Source organism: Mauremys reevesii, linkage group 7, assembly GCF_016161935.1.
Source record: "Mauremys reevesii isolate NIE-2019 linkage group 7, ASM1616193v1, whole genome shotgun sequence".
Lineage (NCBI taxonomy): Eukaryota > Metazoa > Chordata > Testudines > Geoemydidae > Mauremys > Mauremys reevesii.
In genome coordinates, this window is record NC_052629.1 from 103,805,578 (window position 1) to 103,817,326 (window position 11,749).

Below are 11,749 nucleotides of genomic sequence, written 5' to 3' on the forward strand. Positions count from 1 at the left end.
TGAATTAATAGTCCACCAATCCTTAAACCTCAGGCAAAAACCCTGAAAAGACACAAATCTTTGCACCACGCCCTAAAACCAATAGCTTCAGGCTCTGTTGGACTAGCAGAGAAATTTAGCTCCATAGCTGATTTCCACTGCTGGTGGTACATGTCATTGGTGATTGACTCTGTGAAAAATTAGCACAAATAAAGCTTTTTAAGATCTTGTTTGCTTGCAAATGTCCTTAAATATGTAAGTGGGAGAAGAAAGCAGCAGCTTTGGGACAAACAGGAATCATTACCGTATCACACAAGATCATCACCAGACCTGACAAGTGATCTATGTAGTCCAGTATCCTGTCTGACTAGATGCTTCAGAGGAAGAAGATGCAAGAATCCTTGTAATGGACAGTTACGGGGTTGCCTACAAAACCTTTTCTGTAAAGCTCTTATTACCAATTGCTACACAGCCAGTAAAGTCCCTCAATTACAAATAAAACCTGGATACATTCTGCATCTGATAATGACATTAAATATTAGAATGACATCAAATAAGCCTGTATCTTTTCCTCTTACTATGCGCAAATTCTGGAAAACTATCTCCATACAGTGGCATCTCTCTTCTAGCCAGAAAGTATGTCTTTCCCAAACAAGCCTGAGATAGAACGGAAGATCTTTGCACATTAAATGGTAAGTGAATGTTTATCTGGCCTATTAGGTGATGTCCACCAGACTCATTTGTGTCAAAGCTTTGCTCATGAAAATAGTCTTCATATTACTAATAAAAATAGTTTTGTTGAAAGAATAATTGTAGCAGATACAAAGCTGTTAAAGAGTTTAACAAAATACAAATTGATAATCAAAACAAGCTTGTTTTGTATTAGGGAGGAGGGATGATCTAGCAAAAACTACTCCCCCCACAGCAGGTTGGGTTTTGTTATTAAATGTGGAAAAACAAAACATTATTTTAATTCTATTCTTCCCATTTCCCAGAAGGGCTGCACTTACTGCATTAATCTTCCGAGCGAAGTTTTTACGACCGATTGCCTGCAGACTATGAGAAGTTTCTCCATCCATTACACACAGGGAAACGGGTCCTGCTGGGTAGGAAAATATTTGTTACATCTTATCAGGGTGACACATAATCTAACAACAATTACAGCAGGCCCATATTTTGTCCTATTTCGGTTTCAATGTGAAAAATAGTTCTATATTAAACCTAGGATAGGGGGTGGGGTGGTTATAGTAACCTGTTGAATATTATAAGCTCTGCAGCTGTGATTTCCTTTCAGCCACAGAACAGTGCCACAATGGGATCCTGCTCTGAGCAAGTGAATACACATAAATCCAGCATACATGCCTCCTATGCAAATGACACAATGTGTATGTCACTGGGGACGGAACTTGAAAGATGATACCCTCCTTACACATACTGAGTTTTGAAATTGCCTTCTTCCCATGTCTTACATTTTCTTTAATGTAAATGCTCCCCCAGCCAGGTCAGATCAGCCTCCTTCAGATTTACTTGCTTCCCCCTATTTCCCCCACATCCCAAGGTCAACTGCATCTGAGAGCTTTCTTAGCTGCTTTAAATAAAAAGCCTTTTAAAAAGTGGGCTTCCCCATTCCCAAGCTTTGTTGTGCCTTAAAAAGACAACATAAAAAATATCTTCTCAAATTTTGCTCAATATTTCCTATTTGGTACGGAACACGTTACAAAAATCTGAACAGATTACAATAGTCTCTCATCCCACCCAGTCTTTCTACATGATTATTTTAAATCACACTTCAAAACACTTTATGGACATTAATTCATTTTCATTTCACTCTGGTAAAGTAAATCAGTAATATCCGTATTTTATATGATGGGGAAAGTTTTGGAGAAGAGAGGTTAAATTAATCGGGCACAGCCACACATAAAATCAGTACCAGAAGCAGAATTAGAACTCAGGAGTTCCTGACTCACAGCCCTATGCTCAGATGTTATAATTTTGTTGATAAATGCAAAGTAATGCACATCGGAAAAACAATCCCAATTACACCAACAAAAGGATGGAGTCTAAATTAGCTGTTACCACTCAGGAAAGAGATCGTGGCGTCATTGTGGATAGTTCTCTGAAAACATCTGCTCAATGTGTAGTGATGGTCAAAAAAGCTAATACTGTTAGGAACCATTAGGGACGGGATAGATAATAAGACAGAAAGTATCACAATGCCACTACTACAGAAATTCATGGTACACCCACACATGCAATTCTGATCACCCCATCTCACAAAAAGATGTATTAGACTTGGAAAAAGTACAGAGAAATGCCTAATCATATTTTGTTGCCTATGGAACAGCTTCCATAGGAGAAGAGATTAAAAAGCCTGGGAATGTTCATATCAGACAAGAGACAACTTAGGGGAGATATGATAGAGGTCTATAAAATCAGGAATGGTGTGGAGAAAGCAAATAAGCAAGTGTTATTTACCCCTTCACATAACATTTGAACCAGGGGTCACCCAATGAAATTAATAGGCAGCAGGATACTGGCCAAGATGGACAATTATCCTGACCCAGTATAGCCGTTCTTATGTGACCTATATGAAATGTGTTTTATTTCAGTTTTCTAAAATATCTTCTGCTCTGAGCACCTATTCCAGACATTAAAAACCACAAAATAAAGGGCTGCCCATAAATATACCACCTCAAACCATTCTTTCCTCAACAACATTAGAGAACACAGAAGAAAAAGTTCTATTGAAAAAGGCAGGGGGGATACACCTGTCCCCATTGCTTGTATGCACATACACACCAGTCCTCTGTCAAGAATATTATATTTGTATGAAGGACACTATATAAATAATGAGGTATACAGCATTTCCGTAGGGACCTGCTACACTGCTGAGGACATGCTGTGTCCTCACAGCTCTGGCAAAATAGACTGCTTTCTTTTGGAAAATATGCATCTACCATTACCCCTATATATAGTGTGCGAAGCTCATTGGGATCCTTCAGGATGAAAGCCACTCTATAAAAGAATTAAGATGGTGATGTTATTCCTTCCACCTTCTGACAAATTTTTCCTTAAGTTCAAAGCCGTTAGTAGCCATGGCTAACTTCATTTTAAACTTAAGCAGGACTTTGCCCCTGTGGGCTGTTTGACAATCACACACTATGTTGAATTTCTCAAATGTTCCCCTCCGTCTACACCTCCAGGTGCATTCACATCCCTTTGTCAAGAAATCCCAAACACAAAAATGAAAAAATAAATCCAGGTTTACAGAAAGAACAGACTAGAAACAATGTCTTCAAGCCAACTCCAGCTAATTAAAGCGGATGCTAAACTAATTAACTTCACAGCCTGTTGGCAGTGGGTACAGTTTATATTTTGTCACTGGAGAAGTTAATATGAGGAAAAAACATTTAGACATATAGAACCAGGCCTCTCTCATTTCCTGCTGTGATAAACTTGTTAGTTACCCTTAGCCCGCCTAGAGGAAGGTTGGTGTAGTCCACAGGCCTCTGCCTTGCCCTGGTAACTCCTGGCAATTCAAAACACCCTCTTGCGCACCACACATATCTAGCCTGGGGGAGCTTCAAGCAAACAAAATGTTCTCCTGGCTGTGTGTAATATTTCTATACATTTAAGTGGAACAAATGGATGAGGTTGGCTCCGTGTTGATTCTGGGCGTCGGCTATGAACAGACACTTTGGGCTCACTGCATCATCCATATTGCCTTAGCTGACTGATAACCTGGGAGGCTATGCATTATTTCACGTGTTTTAATCGTGCATGTCCAAGCAAATGACTAGCCCCGTGCAAAGAGGGAGCACTAACATTCCAGGAGTGGATGAGGTTATTAAGCAAGACACACCCCTCCCCAAATAGCATCAGCTAGCAGCTCTTGGAACAATGCAGGTTTCACCCCCACACAGCTCTGCTGACGCACCTCAGTCGTGACTGACAGACCCATTTTCTGCAGTGTTCATTGTTCCATCTTTTAAAAAATGGTGGCAAACGTCAGTTATCAATTAACATGTTCCCTTTCGATTCTATTGGCTACATGGAATAAAAGTGATTCTGTTTCCACATGACTTCCACAGGAGCATGACTGGATCCAAGACAGTGGTTGAGACTGTGTCTAACATTATTAGATGACAAAATATTCTAGACCCACTTGGGAAAGTGAGGACATTGTAGTTCCCCCCTGGATCAAAACAGAACCAGAAGTTTTAAGAACATAAAGATAATTGAACTTTATCCTCCAAACTACTGCAGGAAAGCACATGTGTTTACGCCAACATTTTCAAAACTGTCCACTAGTTTTGTATGCCTCAATTTTTGGGTAACCAGCTTGGGCCCAATTTTCAGAGGTGCCAAGCACTCATTGTTAATATTTTAGTTTGTATCACACTAGCACCTTGAGCCCCCGATCAAGATTAGGGCTCCATTATGGTAGGCACTGGACACATACGTAACGAAAGACAATTCTTGCCCTGAAGCATTTCCAGCGTAAATAGCCAAGACAGTTCCTACTGATTTCAGCTGGAGTTCTGGGTGCTTAGCACTTCTTGGGCCTGACCTTCCAGTTCCAAGTTGGGCACTCAGAATCCAAGGGATGCAAAATTAAAAGCCATCTTTGACTTGAGCTATGTTGTCTGAAGCATCTAGGTCTCAAGTTTTCAGACAGAGCAATGTTTCCCCAACACCAGGCCTAGGTGCTGGAAGTAGGGGTGCTACCGCACCCTCTGGCTTGACGTGGTTTCCATCAGGTACAGGGTTTACAGTCTGGTTCAATGGAACTCAGTACCCCCACTGTACAAATTGTTCCAGCGTCCCTGCCTCCAGCTGCATGTCCCGGAACTGGTACTTCAGGCTTTTTTTAAAGATTGCTCAGTCAGTCAGGATGGCATTTGGGCGGCTCTTCTGACATGAACCCCTGGGGGTTGGAGCAGTTTAAGCTCTATGCTAAGTTAGTTGACCTCCCATGGAATGGCAGGCAGGGGACAGGTACAGCGAGGCTCTTAATCTGGTAAACTGCTACAGTGGCACTAAAATTTGGGCACAAATTTCTTGTTAGCAGAGGTAGATCAGACATCTACAGCATAGGAGGAAAGCATCGAATATAGCTGCTTCCTTTTCAGTCTCATGAAAACTATGGAGGGCAGGTACCACAGCACAACTCAGTTGTTAATGGCAATTTCAGACTGTGGCTCACAGCCACAACAGTCCTGGGGATGCAGCTGCTCCACTTTTTGGTTCACAGTTTGTGCATGTGCACACTCTTAGGCACCAGTGCTACAGTAATGGGAGACTAGTTCTTTTCTTATCTACCTATTGTCATTCTGCCATTCTCCATACAAACCCCAAGGAAGTTGATAAGTGGGAGAAGAGGGGAAATCTTATTAGATTATGCAAATCCGTAGCCCAGACCCAAAGCTTTTCTTCCCCTTGGGAAGTACTGAGCCTCTTGCTTCCAAAGTCCATCCTGAGAGCGCAGAGCAGAAAGCTTGTTAGTCTAGCAGTGCTGCTGAACCTGAGAGGGATCCATTAACCTCCAGGTAGTTCCTGGTGCCAAATGTGGTACAAGACTTATGTGTTACCTTTTCCCAGGATTTGAAACCACCTCTGTTATCCCACATATACTGAGGTCCCTAAACTGCAGCCTTGGACAGTTCCTACTTCCTGTTTTCAAAGATTATAGATTATTTGCAATCTATATCCTCCATCCATCCTCCCTGCCTGCCACACAGTGCAGCAGCTGCAGTGTTTGTGGACAGCTCCACCAATCAAAAACAGTCCAGGTTGTGGGGGAGAAATCATGTAACAGGATGTTTTCATATGGGGTGTTATTTTGCCTCTTTGGTGCTTTCTTTAAGATGCCATAGCAGTTTATATATTAAGAATATAGTCTGGTGGTTAGAGCAGAGGATTGGAGTCAGTATTCCTGGGTCCTATATCCAGCTATGCCCCTAAGGTTTTGTTTACACTGCAAATTCTGCCACACTGCATAGTCCCCCCCCCCCACAGTTTTATAACAGGTTTTAATCTCTGAGAAATCAGACCAAGTCAGTTAGACAGCACTATGTTAATGGAACGATGTTCCAGCCTTCAGGCTTACAACACAATTCCTGTGGCAGGGCGTCATCTCAGAGCAAACTCCCTCATGGCCTGGGGTGATCCTGCAGGCAACGTGTCTTAATTTCCTTTCTGGTTCTCCTAGTAACTTAGTCACAGCCCAGAATACTTACAGTAACATTCCCCTTCCCTCTTGTGCGTTCCAATTCACCCTTCTTCCAAGGCTTCAGTTTTCCACTTCCCCTCCAGTTTTCCCTGAGCCAGGGAGCTTTGCCAGTCCCACTGCAGCCCTTGGCCTCTCTGGAGAATCTGTCCCACAGGTCACTTCCTGCCCTGATCCTTGGACTCACAACCCTTCCCTCATGGGGCTGTGCCATGATCAGGCAGGCTGCCCCTGCTCACTAGTATCTGGGTTCCAGCCCTGCTCCATGGAGCATCCCTTGCTCCTTAGACTCACACATGTCTTCCCCCTTGGTTCCAGGGTCCCACAACCCTCCACCTTAGGGATAGGCTGTAATTCAGGCAGGCTTCTGTAGCCCACCAATCTCTCTTCTAGTTCTGGGTACCCCTCCCAGGGATCCCTCCTTCATACTCAATGCTCCCCTGAAATTCTCCTCTCCCAGCTATCTGCCCTCTCCCCTCTGGGCAGTCACCTAACAGCTGGTTTTTATCATGTTCAGGCAGTAGCTACCTGATTAACATCTGGCCCCCCAGCCCTTGGCCTTTCTGCTGGTCTGTTGAATGCCTGTGTCCTTAAAAGGGCCACATCAGGGAACAGGGGTTGGCTGTTCCCAATCCCCACTACTCCTAATAGGGTGCTCTGCCCCCTATTACAAATCTTTTAACATGAGTACAGTGTGATTTGGTCCCATCTATGCCGGCAAAATAAATAAATCCAGCTGCATTATAGCACATTTGTGATCATGGGCAAGACATACCCAGGGAGCGTAGGGTGTGTATGTCTATGCTGCAGCTGGAATTGTGCCTCCCAGCCCAGGTAGACAGACTCATACTAGCTTTGCTCAGGCTAGCGCACTAAAAATAGTGGTATGGACATTGGGGCTCAGGTTATCTGCCCCACTCTAAGTCTGCCCCCCAGGCCCAAGCTTGGGTGGCTACACTGCTATTTTTAGTGTGCTAGCTCAAGGGAAGCCAGCATGACTCTATCTAGGCTGGGAAGCACGCTCCCAGCTGCAGGGTAGACACAACCTCTGTGTCTAAGGTTAGACTTTTGTGATATGGGGACTGAGTCTTGCACTGTAGGAGGCCCAGATCGTTGCCTTTATTAAAAGGTTCCAACCCACACAACTCAAATCCTCATGCTTTTGAAACAATGTTCACTGAGGATAGGAGTTTCCCTCTTCCAAGGAAACCAGTGCCAGCCAGACACTGTGCATGTAAGCCCCAGCCCTATGTTAAAGGACCATGGTAATGACCATGGAGTTCCTGTAGTAACAGACATTGTGTTGTACCCGGTAATCACAGCACAAGGAGTCTGACAATGTTGCTTCAGGCTAAACGTAGACCTGCTGACCATATATCTTCATTTAGCAGCCCTAGCTTCTCCTGAACAGAATTGCTTCATGTTGCTAAAGGAGTGCAAATTGCTATCACTCCTTTCCCCTTCAGACTGCACGGTAAAGGTGTGTTTGCTAAGTTAGGGTGGCTTCTGAATGAAGATTTAACATACTTGGAACAAAATGCATGCACATTACATCAAAATCATGCATGCTAGATGGGACAGAACACTACACCCATGAGGTGTGTGGGTTACACTATCATTCCTCTGAGGTCACTGAGAAGACAATCAAACATGATAGTGGTTTCTGGGATGTGCAAATTTCCACATGAGGGACACGATTCAACTATAAAAAGGCAACCTCCTGTCCTTCCTGTACATTCCCCTCAGCTGCCAGGCACTCTTCTTTCAATGCAGGTCATCCAAGAGGATGCTCTGAACTGTTTCAAAGGCCAGCAAGGCTCGATGAGACCATCTCTAGGCCTGTCCCTCTGGTCTAATGGCATGGAGATTATTAGTAGATGCCAAGACCAGAAGAGTCCACTGTGATAAGCTAGTCTAATCTCCTGTATAGCACAGGCCATAGACCTTCCCCCCCCAAAAAATGCCTAGAGCAGATTTGTTAGAAAAACATCCAATCTTGCTTTATAAATGGCCAGCAATGAAGAATCCACCACAACCCTGGGTAAGTTATTCCAATGGTTAATTACCCTCACTGTTAAAAATGTACAGCTTATCTCCAGTCTGAATTGGTCTAGTTCCATCTTCATGTTATACCTCTCTCTGCTAGATTGATAAGCCTATTATCAAATATTTGTTCCCCATGTAGGCAATTATAGATTATAATCAAGTCACCCCTTCGCCCTCTTTGGTAAACTAAATAGACTTAAGGAGCTCAGTGTATCCTATAAGTCATGTTTCTAATCCTTTGATATTTTCATGGCTCTTCTCTAAACCCTCTCCAATTTAGCAACATCCTTTTTGAATTGTGGACACCAGCACTGGATGTGGTATTGCCACAGCAGTCACACCCGTGACACAAACAGAGGTAGAATAACCTCTTTATTCCTGCATCCAAAGATCTCATTAGTCCTTTCGGCCATAGCCTTGCACTGGGAGCTCATCTTCAACTGATTATCCACCATGATCCCTAATCTTCTTCGGACTCACTGCTTCCTATGATCAAGTCTCCCATCCTGTAATTATGGCTACATTCTTTTGTCCTCAGATATATACATATATTAAGAACACATATTGTTTGCTTGCACCCATCTTACCAAGCAATCCAGATCTCTCTCTCTCTGAGTGACCTGCCCTCTTCGTTATTTACCACTCCCCCAATTTGTGTGTCATCTGCAAACTTTATCAGTGATGATTTTATGTTTTCTTCCAGGTCATTGAGAAAATTGTTAAATATCAGAGCCAAGAACCACTCCCTGTGCTGGCCACTAGAAACACACCCACTTGACGATGATTGGTCAGTTACAATTACATTTTGACACCTGTCAGTTAGCCAGCTTTTAATCCATTTAATGAGTGCTATGTTAATTTCATATTATTCTAGGGGGGTTTTAGCTCAAGAAGTTGAAGCACAGGCATTAAGACTGGAGAGTGGAACAGGCCAGTTTTACATCTGTAATGAAGCGTTCATAGCTGGCATTGCCAGCTCAGGGACAGGGATGAGAGAGCTCCCCCAATGGAGAATCAGACGAACATGATGGAAATTTGTTATAAGAGCTTGGGGGCTGGAGAGGGTCAGGTGCTTGCTTTCTGGGCTACTCCTGGTTTGAATGGAAAGTCAAACTGGGATACAGCCCCTTGATGGAGCTCTGTTGCTAGTCATTTCCACCTCACCTAGGAGCTGCCATATCACATGGGTGTTTCTATATACCAGGGGGCATCCTGGGACATATTAATGCTAAAGATCAGCTGATTCCTCATGAAAAAAGCTTCCATAAAATGTGTAGCCTGGAAGCACTTGAGTTCCTGTCCTGTACATACTCTGTACTGCTACAAAGAGTGTGGTCTAGGGGTAACAACCAGCGGCCAGGAATCAGGACAGAACTGCTAGATTAAATTCCTGGCTCTTGCATGGACTTGCAGTGTGGTCTTGAACAAGTACTTCATGAGCATCCACTACACTGGGGCACTCATAGACTGATTTTCAGAAATACTGGGTTCTCTTTGACTTCAGAGTTGTATATATACATATATATTATACACACAAACACACACACAGATACCTATCTCATAGAACTGGAAGAGACCCCAAAAGGTCATCGAGTCCAGCCCCGTGCCTTCACTAGCAGGACCAAGTACTGATTTTGCCCCAGATCCCTAAGTGGCCTCCTCAAGCATTGAACTCAAAACCCTGGGTTTAGCAGGCCAATGCTCAAACCATTGAGCTCTACACCTCCAAAAAAAGGTCAAACCCTAGCTGTCTTAAGTTGGACACCCCTAAGCTGAGGCACCTGAAAGTTGTGGAAACCTGAAAAACTAAATGCAACTTAGGAGCCTAAGGGCCAGAGATCCTCAAAAGGTATATAAGTCCTTGTAAAAAAAATGACTCACCAGCTGACGAGACCCATCATGCCTGGGCACAGTCTTGCAGGACCATCCTTTCAATCACTGCCTTCTGATGGCCATTCAGCCCCTGTAGTGGTCTGGTTCTTTTAGAGATTCAGCCCTTCAGTCCAGTCACGTGTAGTCAGTGGGATTAGTGTCCCAATGTCCACCACAATACTAGTCATCAGTACAGCATCTTCAACCCCTCCCGGGCTGTTCTTCAACCCCACTCTTCTTTCAGGGTAACTGGTGCCCAGGCTTCTCCCTAGCAGAATTCAAAAAAAAAAACCCCTCAATTCAGCCCAAACAACTGAAGCCACTCTGGGCTTGAGCATTTAGTCCTTCTGGGTTCTCCCCAGCTCCCTTTTCCTCTTCCAGAACACTAGTCCTTAGGATTACCTCCCCAGAGCCTCACCCCTAATGTCAGGGCCCACCACAGGACTAACTCTACTTCTGGAGCTTCCTTATGGTTCCTTTTCCAGGAACAGAAGAGAGAAACCTAAGTTTCTTCTCTCCTGGGCTTCTTCCTATCTTTCTGACCTCACTCCTTTATGAAGATAACCCAGCTCCTCCCCAGCTGGTTCTGATAACTACTTGGCCCTAACACATCCTCCAGGGGCAACCAAGTAGGCAAATTGAGCTCTGAAGCTTCTGTTAACCAATGTGGGGTTTATGCACCCATCATAGTAACTCCCATTGGTTTCAATGAGACTTAGGTACCTAAATACCTTTGAGGATCTAGGCTTAAGTCACTTTTGAAAAATGGGAGTTTGACCTCTTAGACACTTGAACATTTTACTCTTAAAATTAGGTTAGAGACAGTCTATCTAATCAGCAAAATGGGTATATTGCCTTCACACTGGTGTGTAAAGATTCATTCGTTAATGTTCATTAAATGCTCAGAAATGCCGGGATGGAAGGCACTGGAGAATTTCCCAGGATTATCATCGCCTTCTCTTATGCTTAATTACCAAGGATATTTGCATGGAAACAGGATCTTCATTTCTCTGCCTTTGTCATTTCCCCCCTCTTTCTCCTTTTTCCTATATGTATCTGTGGCTCTTTAAGGAGTGTCTTCTCCACCAACCCTTACTCCTGATATATGGTGTATGTAACTCCCATTACTGTCTGCAGAAGTTATGTATGTTCATAGGAGGTGGATGAAAGTAATCCCGCTCTGATGTTTGGAAATAGCACACAGCAGAACAGCTTCTAGGCATATTCTATGTAACCCCCCTGTCATTAGAGCTCCTTCCCTAGGGCACCCCGTAAGCTCTAGGCAGGGGCCCAGCACTCACCCAGGCTGCTGCTCTGTGATGGTCATTTGGTTTTCCCACTCCACTTCCAGTCCTAAGAGCAGGGCCAGCTCTACAGCAGCTTCTATGTTTAGCTGACAGCTAAACATAGAAGCTAAGCACCAGCTTGGAATGCTGGTGCCTGGAGCCGGCCCTGCCTAAGAGGCTCAGCCCTCTGGCTAGGCCCTAGGTAGTCCACTCCTTCCCTGAAGGTCAGTGAACAGACAAAGGGGAATCAACATAAATTAATCATCCCAAAGTTGGGTTAGACTCTCCTCCCTCAGAAGAGCACTCATCAGTCTATGGTTGTAAATTGAATCCACAT

At 43.9% G+C, this 11,749-nt stretch overlaps 1 long non-coding RNA gene across 1 annotated transcript in view; it reads right to left on the reverse strand.

Annotated features, from left to right (window-relative positions):
• The window catches only part of LOC120409536, a 16,693-nt gene extending 5,231 nt beyond the window's left edge, over nt 1-11,462 (reverse strand). The window contains exons 1-3 of the long non-coding RNA XR_005601329.1: nt 11,428-11,462; nt 10,136-10,394; nt 990-1,078 (exon numbers count right to left, since the gene is read on the reverse strand). This is a non-coding gene — a long non-coding RNA (uncharacterized LOC120409536). The remainder of the gene's footprint in view (nt 1-989; nt 1,079-10,135; nt 10,395-11,427) is intronic.
• Between the last annotated feature and the right edge of the window lie 287 nt (nt 11,463-11,749).